Genomic DNA, 17,117 nt, shown 5'->3' with positions numbered 1-17,117 from the left:
TTGATTTGTCCTGTAATAGCTTGCCAGGAATAAACCCTTCCCAATCCATTTGAAGAAAAGACAGGCTAAATTAATCTTGTTGATTCTGGACAGCTACATCACCAGTTCATTTCAGAATTTGTCCTGGTCTTCCACAAATTTTGTCACCTCTATAACTTCTCATTAACCATTTAGCCCTATATAAATGAAAATATTGAGTAGAATGAGAAGGGGAGAGACTCGTAAGGCACTTCCCATTCTGTTTCTCTTAACAGCCATTTGTGGCCATTTGTGGCCATTTGTGGGTATTTTAGTGGCCATTTGTGGACTGCTTTTTTCATATTTGTAGGTAGGCCTGATGTCCTTAGGTAACCGTGGGAATGGTGTGTGAGACAGTGGTGAGGTCCTCCATTGAGCTCAGCTATATTTTCAAGACAAAACATGATCTTCCTTTCTCACTAGGCATGTATGCAGTCTTCCTACACAAAAGTCAGAAAGAGTTGACCTGATTCAAAAAGTTTATCCTGGAGGAAACCCTAGAAAATGTGCTCTTGGGAGTTTCAGTTAATGCATGTTGAGCTGATCTGCCATAGTGTACAGCATCTCACTGCAGAAAATAGCTGGGTTCTCTGTGTTTCTCAGTATAGTAATGTCACAGTTGGAGCTGTGACTCTCTGAAGATCAATCATTTCTGAATTAGTGATATTGCTTGCCCAATGTAGGTAACACTTGTAAACAGGGATAATATCTTGTATGAAATCAGCTGATGTAATTCTTATTTTATATAAATGATTATCGGAACAGTAAAAAAAAAAAAGGAAGAAAACAAATTGTTTTGTTGCTATTATGGTAATGAACGCATTAGAAATGCATACAAAAACGTTTCAGTGACTTAAGCCATTTCTCATGTAAACTGTTGGCTCTCAGATTTTTGTGATGGCTTTTTTGTTTTCTCCACTGTTCTTGAACAGCTGTAGTCTCCATTTGTTGAAAGGACAGAACCTTGGGCCTGTGAAGAGCACTGCATTCAGTGCTCTCAGAACAGAAGACAGGGTACTTGTGACTGATTGGGTGCTCATTCCAGGCAGAAATATGTTACCTGAGCAATGAGTCACGATGGACCATACTTCCAGTTTTGCCATTTGTCCTCCAGCTGTTTGACTGCATTTGAGAAGCCCACAAAGAAAAAACAACAAGAAAGAGGTTGACTTTTAGCTTGCTGCTAGCTGGACTACATGTCTGCTAAGACATGTAGGATGATATGCCTTTTGATGGTCTGGATACACAACTCAGAATGAAGATCAGAGCCAGGCAAGGATCTGAGACAGTGGATATGGAAGCATTAGTCTATCATGCAGCAAAGGTTTGTGCTGCATTATCTTAACAATTTCCCTTTGCTTGTTGCTTGTGGGATCTGCCAGGAACCCTAATTTTTAAATGCATGAATACTCCTGGGATCTGTTTACTGCACAATTTAGACCACGAAGTAATATTTTTATTCAGCTGCTCTTCAGTGTGTAAATCCTCTTGACTGAAATATCTATCAACTTGGCAGAAGTGTAAGGGTCTGATTCTGAAAGGCACTGGTGGCTGAGTTGACCTTCTTCAAACAAGGTTTTAATAAATTTTGCTTTGACAATACTAAATGACAGTAAATATTTCTTTGCCTATTTTTCTTCTTTTGCCAGTATGCAGAGCTCACTATACAGCACATGCTATTTTTATTAATGAAATTGGTACAAACTTAACATAACTACTTATAACTAGAGTTTGTAAAATTAATTTCCATGCCATCACATGATATATTATGCCTTTTCTTAATTAAACCAGAAATACAGATTTAAGAGCTGCTACAAAGCAGGCTTTAAAAAAAAACCCAAACAAAAAGAAGGCAAATTAGAAGCAAAACCTGCATTTTAACTCATCTGTTGTTTAAGTATCCCACCTACAACATCTGAGATGCAATTATGAGACATTATTATGTAAGTTAATGCCCTTTTACTGTTCAGCCACTATGCCATAACAAAATTTACATTTTACAGTGTCCTTACAATTATTTTTTTTCCCTATGTCTGTTTTCTTTTTTGAGGGGAAGATCCACCTCTCTGGCTTGTTCTGAGTTTTTTGTGTGACTACACATAAAAATATAAAACACTTTTCAGTTTGGAACTGTGTGCAAGTAGGAGTCTTCTGACATGGGCAATCTTCCATTCCTATTCAGGCAAACTCTAAGGTCTCTTCATCATTATGAGAATTCTGTGTACATTGTGTCTTTTACAGATACATCAAAAATTTGCATGTGCAGATGCTCACACCAGTGCTCTCGAACTTGTGCCTGTCTTGCAACCCAAACATGAGAAATTTACATATTTGGAAGAATACTGTTTGCAATCACTGAATATTTAGACAGAAGAGGCTGTTTATTGAGGTCTTTGCTAATCAAATATAATTTCTAGTACCTTGTTCCTCATTCTTGGAAATGAACCTGGGTTCCTCAATAAGTTGGGAAAGCAGATGATGAACATAGAAATCCTACCATGTGCACTTCCTTTTGAAAGCTCATGTACAGCTAATCACTGTGCTGTGCACAGCTACTCATCTTGCTGGTGTTTATGGTCCTGCATTGTTCTGGGGTAGACTGCACATTTTTCTGTTCATGGAACTTCCCAGCCTTTCAGAAATGTTAAAGGTGTGACTTGAGCAGAAGTCTCACACTTGTCTCTTTCTTCTTCCATGAGCCATGAACCTTTAGTCTTACATGACTGGGGCTTGAAAAAAAAGGCTGAAAAAAAAAAAACAAAACAGTCAGGAGGTCACGCTGACATGGAAAAGGCTGAAGACTGTTTATAGTTCCTTCTAATACAAGAATGAGGAGCACTAGGGCCAGAAAATTGCAGGGTGAAATTAATTAGAAAGGAAGCACACACACAGTGCCGAAGGACATGGAAATCCCTGCCAATGTGTGTTGGAGGTGCTAAAAGGTTTCAAGGGTCTATAAAGCATGGGAAACATTTGTGTTAGAAAATTCCAACCAGGACTCCTAATTGCAAACATTTAACTTGAGAATGTCTGAGTCAGGAAAGCTCCTAAATCACAAGTTACTTGGTCTAGGAGGGTATTCTGGGGAAACATTGCTATGGACTTATCTATTTTAACACTCTTCTCTTGGCATTTACTTATGTCTGCCATCAAAGACAGTGGGAGAAATAGCTGCACAGAGGATGCTGAGGCTCAGTGATTGACTAGGAGCATCTGAAGCTGATGGATTATGTTGATTTTAAAGATACAAATCAAGTCTTGGGAAAAAATGAAAAAGAAAAAATCCAGAAGAGAGAAAGAAAAGGAACAAGAAAAAAAAAAAAAAAAAAAAAAAAAAAGTCTCTCCAGTACCCAGCCAGGAAGAACAGTGGTAAGATCTGAGTTGATCATCCCCTATGGGGACTGTCTCCAATGCAGCCAGTATCAGGACTGAAGATGCCAAGAAGAAGAAGGACTTGTGCTATGCTATTTCCCTAGTACCACATGTCTTTCATCAGAACCTGCCCAAGATCCCCACTGGTTGTTGCTGTGAGTGACATTGTTAATGCTGACTGGAGTGTGTTGATCAGATCCAAATGTTGCACATTGGTCAGTTGTTAAGGATCTGCACATTTGCTTTTTTCTCTGCCGTGGCCTCAGTATCACTACGTCTGAGGCTCAAGGACACTTCAGGCACTGTGCAGCACCAGGGAATGGAGCGGGAATGGAGATGAGCATCTAGAGGAGAGCTGCCAGGAGTGCTGCAGCAGGCAAAGAGGTGTCACTTCGGAATCATCTAGTGTTCAAGTTTTTCAAATACCAAATCATAGCTCAAGGAGAGAGAGAAAAAAACCCCATGTTGTTCTAAATAATCTAAAAATATTAAACAAAAGAGAAGTGCACAGTCAAAACCAGTATGTAGCACAGGATTCATTTAAGCTACAGCACAATGGTTATTAAATATATTTCTAAAACATAATCATACATTTTGAGGATTAATTTTCCTGTCATAATGAAAGAAACTAAATGTTCCCATTCTTCTTTTATAGAGAGGTAACTGCTTTTGGAGCAACTCAGGACACAAAAAACCAAACCAAACAAAAAACAACTAGCCAGCCATGTCATCTTGACACTGTGTACACTGTGTGAGCTCCTAGATCTTATCAAGTATTTATAGTTTCACGTTGAAAAGGCTGACAGACTTTCTATTACACAAGTGCTACCAGGTGCTTAAAAATACTTCAAAATACAATCTTATTTCAAGCCTGATGAATTTGTAGCTTTTTCAAATATAAGCAAGGATGGAATTTCACTTTCCCAGATCTCATGTGCACCTTTACTCTCACTGAGGGCTCTTCTGCAGCAGAGTACATTTACTTATGCATGCTGTAGTCAGTGAGATAATTCATTTAAGTGCCCCTATAAGCAGGTGCCTTCCTGTGTTTCCCACCTGTGTTTGGCTGAGCCCGGAGTGGACAGAGTTACATCCAGCTGCTATCCAGTCACAGGTGGTGCCCCTCAGGGCTCATTGTTGGGCCAAGCCCTGTTTAATATCTTTACCAATGGACTGGATGAGGTGATCGAGGGCATCCCCAGTTTGCAGCTGAAACCAAGGTGAGCACAAGTATTAATGCGCTGGAGGGCAGGAAGTCTCTACAGAAGGATCTGGACAGGTTGGGTTGTTGGGGCCAATTGCATGAGATTGAACAAGGCCAAGTGCTGGATCCTGACCCTGAGCCACAACAACCCCCTGCAGCACTACAGGCTGGGGGAAGAGTGCCTGGAAAGCTGCCCAGAGGAAAAGGACCTGGGGGTGCTGGTGACAGCAGGTGAACACGAGCCAGCGTGTGCCCAGGTGGCCAAGAAGGCCAATGACGTCCTGGACTGTGTCAGCAATAGTGTGGCCAGCAGGACCAGGGCAGTGACTGTGCCCCTGTACTCAGCACTGGTGACGCCACACCTCGAGTGCTGTGCCCAGGTCTGGGCCCCTCATTGAGGTGCTGGGGTGAGTCCAGAGAAGAGCAACAGAGCTGGAGAAGGGTCTGGAGCACAAGTCCTATGAAGAGTGGCTGAGGGAGCTGAGGATTGTTTAGCCTGGAGAAAAGGAGCTTCAAGGAAAACCTTATAATTCTCAGGAAGTTATTGAAAGGAGGGTGAGTCGGTGAGGACTGGTCCCTTCTTCCAGGTAATGACTGATAGAAAAAGAAGAAATTACTTAAAATTGTGCCAGGGAAGGTTCAGAATAGATTAAGAAAAATTTCTTCTCTGAAAGGGTGGTCAGGCATTGGAAGAGACTGGCCAGGGAAATGGTGTCATCATCCCTGGAGGTATTCAAGAGATGTGTGGATGTGACACTTAAGGACATGGTTTAGTGGTGTACTTGTCAGGTTTGGGTTAACAGTCAGACTTAATGATCCTGAAGGCCTTTTCCAGTCTAAATGATTCTGGGATTCTGTGGTAAAAAGAACTAATGGCTGTAAGCTCAACTTGCTAAATACAAATGAAAAATGAAGAACATTCATTATTTGTAATCAATGAGAAACAAATTACCAGTGTTGGTAGCAGATTCTTAATTTTTAGATAACTTCAAATTATGCCTGGATAGAAGGTATACTTTAACAGAATACAAGCTATTTGGCTTCATATACTCAATCACTCTTTATTTGCTGTTTTTAATAGGAGTTTTAAATCTTTTCATTCACTGAGGTTCCAGAATGATATACTATCTACAGAACTTATTTCCATTTCTTTTTCTATATAATACTAAATGTAGTTTTATTGTTTGGAGGGTTTCTTTTGTTTGTTTGTTTGTTTTGGTTTTGGTTTTTTTGGATTTTTTTTAACAGTAACCATGGGAGAATATACTGAGAAACTACAATATCATAAATAAATAAATAGAACGTATTAAATACATTTTCAAACATGGCTCTACTTCCCCTCAAGAGGCTTGAATCTAATATTGACTCCAACCTCAGCATTTTAAGTCCTTCAAGTCCTTCAGCAAAATTCATGCTAACAGATCCAATATTGAGTTCTGCATTCTTCCTCTATTGCAGTGAAACCCTCAAGAATGTCATATTAAAACAGCAAATATAAAAGAAATTTCCATTATTATTCCATGCAAACGAATTCCAAATAATTTCATTGGAACCAATGAAACTAACACAAACACCATCACAGATTTGTTTTCTCTATTGCTTCTCTTCCTCCCAGTAACGCAATGCCTTCCATACCCCTTGCCACAATAAGCCACCATCTGTCTCCTTGTATCATTGTCCAGCTTCCCCTGCATTATCTCCATTTTCCCTCTTCCTTTGGCTTGAATGGCCCATCATTCCATGCCCATGACATCCCTATGTCTTGGTTGTGTTCCTCTTTTTTCCATGGCTGGGCTGGCGGCTGTGTGTGGGTCACAGCTAGCCCATGAGCCAGCCACTGCACATGAGGAATTTGTTCTGACCATGTTAGGCTCCCCTCTGCAACCTTTCTCTCAGCACAGGACATTATTTACATCTCTCTCATCTGCCTGGCCGTAGACTTTCATGAAATTTGAGGAAATGATTTGTCATTGGTATCCTGATTTCTGTCAGATGGGCTTGTAGTCATCACATGATAGATGGGTGGACAGAGAATAAGATCATGTAAGCTGCATTCCTCTGGGAAACCAGACTGAAAACTCATAAGGTGTCTTACAGAGCAGACTGGAATAACTCTTCTGGCCTACAAATGTGTTTAAACCGTATGTTTTTGATCATAGACATGTAAATTAGTGAGAAGCAGAACAAAGTGAACTGCAGATTATGATGACAAACTGAGTGTTTGTATTTCCAGGAAAAAAAAAAGTCTATTTCTTTCCACAGACAAGTACTTTCTTGATACTATCTTTGAGTAATAGATTACCACTAGAATTTTCTAGAAATACTCAAATGGATTTCAGAACTTCATTCTTCTACCATTTATAAACTGGAAAATATTAACAAGTTCTCCCTCAAAACTCTGAAAAGTCTAAGCTAAGTCTAGAATTACATGAAATCTCTCTTTTCTTTACATGCATGTTTCCTGTATACCCATGTCTGTATTATTGTCATAAGCAAGTCCTAAGGTAACACCATGGAACAGTTTATAAAACCCAGTGTTAAATATGCAGTGCTGCTAGCTTCTCCTTTAAAAAAAAAGTGGAGGCAACAGGAATCTGTGATTCCCTTTATAAACTCATTTAAATCAACTCTAAATTAATTGCTACAATTGCACACAGTTAATAATTGCTTCTATATTATTCAAAGTATTAAGAATGCAAACAATGACAAAGAAGTCCAAGATAGAAAGGTCTGAGGTTACATGAAGAACAACTTTTCATGGTGGACATTCTTTCTGGCAGGCCAGTGTTTGCAGATTTCCATGTAAAATGATTGCTAAAGGTATTAAACTAAACATAATGAACATCACTCTGAGTCCACATCTAAAACACTCTTAATTAAGTTCCCTATTCCCTGAGGCTTTTGGAGGAAGGTATTATAAAGCAGATCCTAGAAAATCCATATTTAAACATAATTTGGATTTGAACAGATAAGAAATAATTATCACTTTATATAAATGTCCCAGCTTTCCAGTTTCCCACACAGGATAATGGGCATACAAAACAACATGGGGCCAACTAATTTATTTTTGCTATTTTGTATTCACTTCCACATTTTTACATGGTTGTATTTTTTAAAGAATATTGACATGGAAATTAAAATTCATTCCCCTTTTTTATTTTATTTTTTCATAGGCTATATTTTAAACTAGAATTGGTTTCTTTCTGCTCTTTAACCACTTCTTTTCTCTGCCAGACTCAATGTCAGGTAGGAGGACAAAAGTATTGCATACTAGTGATGATAGGTAGTATGTCTGAACAAGTTGGCATGTTAGATGATGTTTTCCTGAGAAAATGACATCCTGTGAGGACAAAATCATATTTTTATTTTTTTATTGGATAGATGTCTTCTATCTTGCAAATACTGAGGAGTTTTGCCTTTTTCAGCACTTATTTGATCCTCTTTATTTAAAGCATTTAAGTAAAAAAATTAATTTGATTGCAGCTGCTTCTGGTGGCTGAGTTTGGGGCTAAAACAAGGCATAAAGAGCAGGTATAGCTGAACTTTGAGAGATTCTACTCCTAAGTGAATAGAAACTCATTAGTCCTCTCTCGTTTCCATATAGATGTGAAACACAAATGTTGAAAGAATCACCTGCCAAGAATCTTCTATAAAGTCAGACTGAATCTAAGGGGTGTAAATGAACATGCTCATGGCTCTTCTGAGAAGAATAATGGGAGGATCTTGATACAATTGTAGAAGAATTAATGAAAACAGAATGATGGATTTGTTTATCTGGGACACAGCAGACCTGTGACAATAGCCCATATGAACAAAACCAGCTCCAACAGGAGCTTAAAGACATTCCTTATGAGAGAAGCAGAGGAAGTTCTTGGGCCTAGAGGTTCTTGGCTCACATCTCAGCAGCATCTTCAGGTGACTGGGATGGTTTTCACGCTTCATCAACCTGTTTGGGAAGAAGCATTTCCAATAGTGAGACACATCTGTAGAGGTGGGTCTGGTTCTGGGCTCCCCAGCACCAGTGGATGCATGGACATTCTGGAGATAGGCCAAAGAAGGGCCGTGGAGACAGTGAAGGCCCTGAAGCATCTGACCTACAAAGAGAAGCTAAGAAATCTGAGCCTGTTCACCATGGAGGAGAAAAAGCTCAAGGGGATCTTAACACTGAGCATAAATACCTCATGGGAGGCATTAAGAATGATGTTTTATTTCAGTGGTGCCTAGGGACAGGACAGACAACGAGCACAAACTGAAACGTGGGAAATCCTACTCAAGTGTAAGAAAAAAAGGGTTTTTTTGCTGTGAGGATAGTAAGACACTGAAATGGTTTGTCTATATGGATTGTGGGGTCTCAGTCCTTGGAGGTACCCAAAACCTGACTGCACATGGCCGTGTGCAAACCTGTTCTAGGTGACCCTGCTTGAGCAAGGCAGTTGGTTGGAGCCTCTGGAGGCTTCTGTATGGACTGGCAACAAGGAACATTGTTTTGCCTCCTGGCACATTTTCAATATTCCATAATGCATGATGTGAAACACAGTTTTAGAAATATCCTGTTTGTTTTTAACATAATTTCCCTCTAATTTTTTCATCACAGATTTTTATGTGGAACTTTCAAGTCAACACCAATTACACATATTTCAGGAAGGGAAGATGCATTAGGCCTAATGCAACACTTTTAATGTAAAGAGTGCCAATGAGTAGGAGCTGACAGCTCACCCTTGGGAAAATATGGAAATTGAGCTTAGAGCTGCAGTTTAAACTTGGAGTTTTCTACTTAAATTCCCAGCAGGTCAGTTATTCAGTGCATGCATTCAAGCTAACCAGAGACAAGATATCCTAAAAATGACACCTTATTACAGAATGGGAAACATGGGATAAGCTATTAACTTTCCTTCCGCTTCCTCTTCTTAGCTTATCTATTCCATTTTTAACTCCTATATCTATCAAGGAAAGGAAAAAAGAAAAGGAACAGCCATTAGACATATGCTTTTCATTATCATGGCTGTGACGTTCCAAGCACATGCACAAACTGGATCATCTCATTAAATTCTGATGACAGGCTGTGCTCTGATGCCTCCTGCTTTTTCACAATGCACAAATGACCTTTTCCAGCCACTCACCGGAAATGAATACAAACTGGTACGAAACCAAGACCAAATAATTTAAAAAGGATTAGCAAGCCTGTGTAGTTCTGTGTGTCCTGCTTTGTGGAAGAGGCAAATGAAACTCCCCTTAGTGGAAGAAGGTTACTAAGTAGTAGCGACCCTGGGAGCACCCTCCATGAGTTCCTTCCCTGCAAATTTTATACTTGGTCTCAGTGAAACTAATGTCTTTCCCCTTCTGAGTTCTATCTTTCATATACTAAAACTTAAAATTGTGGGAATTTTTTTCTTTAGTTCCATATTATGTCAGTTATATCACCACCCTCTATCTACTGCTTAAACACTTGTTTTTGATGAACTGTGGTTATGAAAAAGAAAATGAAAGCAAGAGTTGAATGAATAATGAAATTAACTAAATTGCAAATATTTTATTTAAACTTTTGGGGAAAATTCTGCTTCTATGAGATCTGAAAGTAATGAAAAATGAATAATGTATGGAAAAAATGTCATTAAATGCATTGAATGAGGTATTTGAAGAATATTCAATAATCCTTTGGGAAACTAAATGTCCTACTTGTCTTCCTTCTAACTTGACATACACTGGTTTTCCACATACCAATCCAATGCTCCAATTTAGATAGCATTGAAGACTGTTATTGCAAAATACCTGAAAGAACAAAAAGATAGGTTGGTAACAGCTATGACTGTTGGTGATTTTAGAAAAAAAAAAAAAAAAAAGGCCCTTTCTCCTTGAAGGAGATTATTTCTTTTCTTTGCATTTTGCATGCCGACAGAGCATTATACTGAGTGGTCACTCCTACCTCTGTTCCCAGGATACTTGTGAAATTGCCTCAGTCTCAAAACCTGGAAAATACTGATTCTTTTTATTTCACGGGACATGGGCTATTGGCAGACAGAGGACATGTTTTCTGGAATGAGGAAGAGCAGGAATACTCCTTTAAGTGCACTTGCAGATTCTGTGTATTATCTCCCTATATGTCAGGTTTTTTTACCTGTAAAGCATGCTCAACAACCCTTCCTTTCTGCAGTCATTTTCTCTTGTCTATTCAAACTGCAACAATTCAAGGCCAAGGATCATCTCTTTAATATATTTGTGTATGTAGTGCAATGGAGCACTAGCAGCCAGGGGTACCACAAGCAGAGTGGGCAAACAGGGAATGACATGCCAGTTTGGGTAGCAGTTCTTGTGGAAGAGCATGCAGGAAGGGCGCTGAAGCCCTGCTGGTTTGACATGGGGGACGATGGTATTGATCCAGCAGAAGCCACAGCTTGCCTAAGCTCCACACCTACCAAGTTCCATGACTGACACAACTGCCCAGACAGATCTCGGGGGTGGACTTGCTGCTTCTCAACTGTCAGCTGCTGGATGTGCCCTGCTCTTAGGCTCTCTTACGGCACTTAGGGACATGGTTTGGTGTTGGACTTGGTAGTGCTGGATGAACCGTTGGACTCAATCATCCTAAGGTCTTTTCCAAACCAGAAGTTTCAATGATGCTATGAAACCACTTGATTCCCAAATATTCTCTTTGCTTTCTCATGCTTCTTTTCAAATTCACCATCCTGACTTAGAGCCTGAAAGCACCTTTCTGTCATCAGAGTTTTCTCCAGGGCATTAGCAAACAGGATCTACAATTAAAGCAAAAAAACCCTAAAGGGGTGAGCAGTAAGAATTTAAATATGCCTTAGGATAGGAATATATATACCTCACTATTTCTGATATCTATTTCTACATTTTCTTTTCTCTCACTCTTTTTTTAAAAAAAACCCTTTTCTTGCTTTAAACAATGCAGAAATGTTCTTGCTGTACCCTTAGAGACCCTGAAGGAGACGAAGAAGGTTGTGGTCATTGCTGTCAGCTACAATCCAATCTTCATTCCAAACATACTTTTGAAGAGTCTCATTTTTTTGAGAAATCCCAAAATCTTCAAGAGTGATATTGTACACCATCAAGTAATAAAAATAGTGCCAAACTTTTTAATACTTTAAGGTTTTTTTTAAATGGATGCTGACAGCTATGATGACACTGTCTTGCTGTTGCAGTGTGGTTGGTGTAACGTGTGCTGCTCCACAGGCAGGTCACTGTAGCTAATTTTCTCTAGTGTTTTTCTCTGGCACTGACAGCATCCCTCAAGGCAGGTCACTGTAGCTAATTTTCTCTAGTGTTTTTCTCTGGCACTGACAGCATCCCTCATTACTTTCTTTATTGGTACATTTAAATACCCTTGTAGCACCATTAAGTTTGAAATGGCTTTATTCTTTGTTCAGCAATATTTGTGTTTAACGTATTTTCTCAGCCCACCCTACAAGATTCCTTACAACAGATGTTACGGTGCAGTCGAAGGAACGTGAACCAAATTGTAGGTAATGGTCCATACTTATTTGTTTTGTGTAAGCTGTGGTTTCTATAGCTACTGTACATCTGCTTCATGCCATTTGCTGATCACTTTCTGTAGTTGTCTCAGGCTAGATATTTCAAGCATGCTGTACTGATTCTGCTCAGCACAGCCATCTGACAATGGCTTGATATGTGAACCAAGCTACAAATTTGGAAACGTTTGAAAACAGCTGTTAAGTCCACACACTTATTCTCTGTGCACTACTGGCACAATGGCCACCTAACCAAAAATTGAAACAGTGGTCCAGTCTTGGCAAAAGTCTTGAAAACTCAACTGAGATTGGGCACAATTAGGCATGACTTTAAACTGGTGGATAAATTTGAAACCCAGAGGCAGAGACAGCAAATCCCTCTGTATTCTGCACTTTCACCAGAAATAGAAAATATTCCTGGGTGATAGATACTCTGTTAAGGCTGATGAAATTACCTGAGAGCTGCATCAAAGATAAATGTAGCTTACTGTTTTTCTACTGAAGTCTTTCCTTCTGACATAGAAGCAAAGTAGCAGCATCTTGGCCTTTCAAACTTTGCCTTCATTGAAGGATTTCCCCTTCATTCCTTAAACCTCTGTTTCTGTTACTGAAAAGAATTTCATTTGGTTAAAACCCTGTGGTTAAAAAGGGACAGTAAGGGAGAACTTTTGCAAATTTTACATCATATGTGTATAGGTTTTTTTCCTGATACCCTCTATCAGATATACCAGCTGTTTTTTGTGGATTTTTTTGTTAGTGTAAGTTTGCTTTTCTCAGTGTATAAGAGATGCAAAGAACCGCATTGGTCTATTCTGCCTCCATAGTCTACTTTCCAAAAGAAGTTGGGCTTAAGTGATCTGTTTTTCAGGACTTGCTTTACAATTGCTCATTTGTCAGTTAATTTCACCTGTATTTGACCAAAAGGTCGAAGTGTAGAGATTTCAAAGGTACTACAGGCCTGTAACTAATTCTCCCTGGTTCCATTCCCCACTGTAAAACAACCACATTAGTTTGTCCAGTGATGAAAAGGCTGCAATGCTCAGATGCATTGTTAGACAGCAATGAGTCTCCCTGAGAGACAGCCTCTGGAAACTGGGCCGCAGACATGCTGCAACACATGCATATACCACTTTCTAGAACTAGATAGAACTAACTGCTACTTCAGCTTTCCTGATAAAAACTTAGGATTTGCATTAATTTTCAGCATTTTTTTCACTGAATTTTAAGATATTTTTGGTCTTGATGGCAAAGCAATGACACTCAAATCAGTTACAGTGCACAAAAATTTCTCTATATTTAATTAATAAGGTAATTTATTTAAAAATATAAGAAGGTATCCAGCAAACTAATTGCCTTCAGCAATAGTCATGTAGTAATGACTGGGTTTTATTAGTTTATAATACTAGACATTCTGTTATAAATTGACTTTACGGACTTTCTATGAAAAAAATGATGAGAACAAATGCTCCCTTTCTCTCTTTTCAATTCTTCTCAAATATTAGATTCTACCTATGTTTTCTTTCAGGTTCTGTATTTTAGAAAATGAAGAAATGAATGCTTACTGTATATATGAGAAGTTGTGGCTCTCAGATAAGTGTAAATTAGATCTACTGGAAAAAGAGAAATCAGATCCTTTACTCTGGGAAGAGTGTGAAAATTGGCAAGAAGAAAAATTTACTGAGATCTTACTTCCAAGGTAGAAGGGATTTTCTGGGTCGAAGTAGGAACATTTTAATAATTAAATGGATGAGTTTAAGCTAAGTATGACCTAAGCAAGAAAAGCCAAGCCTCTTTGAGACTGGGCTAGAAGCATTCAGGATTTTTTTACCCACACAGTGTGTCACTGTAGGTCACAGTTTGCTCCATACACACTGCTGCAGCAAAATACCAGACTAATTTTCCCCAGTTTGCTAAAAACAAAAGAGTTTAATTTTCCATTTAAAAGAAGTTTCCATGGCTCTGCTCCAGCAGTTCATGACATTGACACAACAACAAAATGGTTTTTGTGCTTCTGGCAGGAACTTCTTGCCCTCCAGGAAGCAAGGAGCTGGTGGCTGCAGAGGGAAGATAAAGCCATGCTGTGGCAGAGGTGGCTGGGAGATGGCTCCACAGGGCACAGCAGGGCAGCACCAGCTGGGCAGGAGATGAGTGACAGTCTCCTCCTCCTCCTGGCTAGGGTGTTGGGCATGGAGATCTTGGGCAGTGGATCAGGTATGCTGCTGCTGCCAAGCTGTTTGTTCCCCTCAGGAACACGGGTGGCTTGAAGGAGTCATTGGCCATGCATGGGCAGTAATGGAGCTCCTCTCCAAACACAGCCCAACCCAATTACTGTCCTGTTTGCTGTTCCAGGAGAAGGAATGCTAAATGAGACTAATGTACTCTTGTCAACCGGTGCGTGGTTCGATATGGCAGATCAGAGAAAGGGGTGGGTACTGCCAATAAAAGAGTATTTGCTGCATGAGGCAGCAACATTGACCTGGACATGTGGATCAGATTTAATATTCAGTCTTTCATTTTTCTCCTCCTTTAGCACCATTGCTTCTAATCATAATATATTACCAGTTAGCCCAATATGACAAGGTGTTAAGTTAGGGAAAAAACAATATTGGTGAGTTGGGGTTTTTTATTCCCTTGGATGCACAGAAAATCAGGGACATCACAGCTATTGTAAGAATAAAATGCATCTTGATGCTATAGCAGCACGATCTGATTTTATGGCACTCTCTAAACCCGAAAACAAGTGGAGTGTTTTTATATAAGCAAATATGATTCAAGAATCTGAAGAAAATTTTTTTTCTTTCTTGTACGTACCTAAAGGATTTAAAGTAATTGCTGAGATGAATCTGCTTATTGAATCCCCAACCTCACTGAAAGATTCAACCAGAATCTTTCAAAGTCTGATCCTTTTTTTTTACTTCTAGTTTTTACGATATTTTACTGAATATATAATTACAGTTTTATAGGCAAATGATAGAGACTGTATCTGTTATATGATGTATCAAAAAAAAAAAAAAAGGTATATTATATTTATATAAAATTCTTCTTCCAGTGCTGAGCTAACTCTTATACTTTCCCTGCAGCCAGAGAGGCAATGATCCAAAGCATGAACAGACTTAAATGCATTTACTTCAAGCAAAGGGTTATGACCCGGTTTAACTATGTCCTGGAGTCTAGTTTGACTGGCAAGCATGTCAGAATTTGCAGGATTGGTGCCTTAATCCTCCAGGCCTTTCAGTGATATCTGACACTGTATTCACTCTGTCAGGGCTAATAAATGGCCCAGTGGATGATTATCTTTAAATACTGTAGCCATTGAAAGTGAATTATTGATGGACATTACCTCACCATCTTTGAAGGTAGCTTTTACTCCTATTACATTAAAAAATAAATAAAATAAAAGGTGGACATAATCTTTTTTGGTCAAATAAAAAAAGGTAATTGAATATTGCATATATTTAAATGTGAATGCTAGTCCAAATTAGAACATTATTTTTTTGTCTTTTTTTTTTTATTCTTGTATTTGGTTTTGCAATTAAATCAATGCATTTTTTTCTCAAAAAAGGGAAAGAAAGACACTTTCTGTTTTTGTGAATCATTTGGTGAATTAAAGCTGAGAAGATGCTGCATAGCTTGATGTTAAAATATTCTCTTTCTAGTGCAAAGGGGGAAATTTCTTTAAGAGGGTGGTTTTTCTTCCCCTTGTGTGTTTGGAAGAGTGTAACCTGGGACTTAAATGGCCACAAACATAGAGGAATATTGGACAAGAGAAAAAATTCTCTTTATTCCTGTCTGTGAGGAAGAAGAAAATGGTTTGAAGCAGTCAAAATTTTTACCTTTACCTAATGTAGCAATTCAGAGAAGGATCCAAAACCTCCCATCCTAGAAGCAGAACTAAATAATTGCCTCCTTGCTTGACTTCAGGAGTTAAGTGAAGATTTTCACAGTTATTTTCAAAACCAGCTTACCTACTGAGCACAAAACCTGCCTGATAAGAAAACTGGGAAGGAGAGCTCCTCCACTTTTTGGGGCTCACATGCCTGACTCAGAAAAATGCCTCCGGAGAAAAATGTAGCTTCACACCACAGACCTTCCTTCCTAGCATGTGGCTGCAGGCACCGTAGTCAGCCCCAGCCCAGGTTAACTCCCACCTCTTCTGCAGCAGGGGCTGGAGCATGGGTGAGGGACTGAGCTCTGTGTGGGAATGGTGAACATCCAGCTCGAGGGGGTTTGCACTTAATTAGTGGGAAAGCCTAGGGAGAGCACCCAGCTCTCTATCAGCACCAGGCCAGTCTATCTGTTTTCATGGCCCCAGGGACTTTGCATCCCTTACCAAGCCTCTCTGAACCTCTTGCGCATTTCATGCTCTCTCCTGTACACTGGAACCAGAGACACTATGTCCCAGGATATGATATGGATGTCTGCTACTCTGGGACAGTGCACTTCATGATTTTGTACCAGAAGTACTGCCCCTTAGCACAGTGTAGAGAATTGAGAATTACGCTTCTGTATTTTGGATACCTACTCAGGAGGCATTGTCCTACAAGGAACAACAGGAGTACCATTAGATAGAGAAATTTCCCCTTCATCCCCTGCCAGAAGAAGAGGAAACCTGTGCTCCTTTTATCCATTGAAGAACTCAAGGCTTGCCTTTCTGGCTTCTCTGCCTCCCTGAGACCACTGAGCATTTTTAGTGTATGTCATGCGTTTGTCATTTGTGAAGCAGTGAAACAAACTCTGGCATTCAGACTGGGAAGCTGCTGTAGCTGGGGCTTCTGTTCCTAAAACCTGCCCTCCTCAGTCACTCTGAAGGACCACCTCTGTGCTTCAAAGTGGGCTGAAGATGGAGATGCATGTGAGGGATACTGAGCTGTCAAATCATTTAGGTCCTCAGTTTGTTCCTGGATGCCTGCAGCGACACTACATATAAACTAGGATTTGGGGGGTTGCATTTTTCTTTCAATTTTGAGCTAATTTCTGAATCAAAGAAATTAGTTCTCTCAAAAAGAAAACCCATGAACAGACCATTTAATTT

This window comes from Sylvia atricapilla, chromosome 3 (genome assembly GCF_009819655.1).
Source record: "Sylvia atricapilla isolate bSylAtr1 chromosome 3, bSylAtr1.pri, whole genome shotgun sequence".
Lineage (NCBI taxonomy): Eukaryota > Metazoa > Chordata > Aves > Passeriformes > Sylviidae > Sylvia > Sylvia atricapilla.
The sequence above is the reverse complement of the archived record's forward strand: the minus strand, read 5'-3'. Positions refer to the sequence as shown.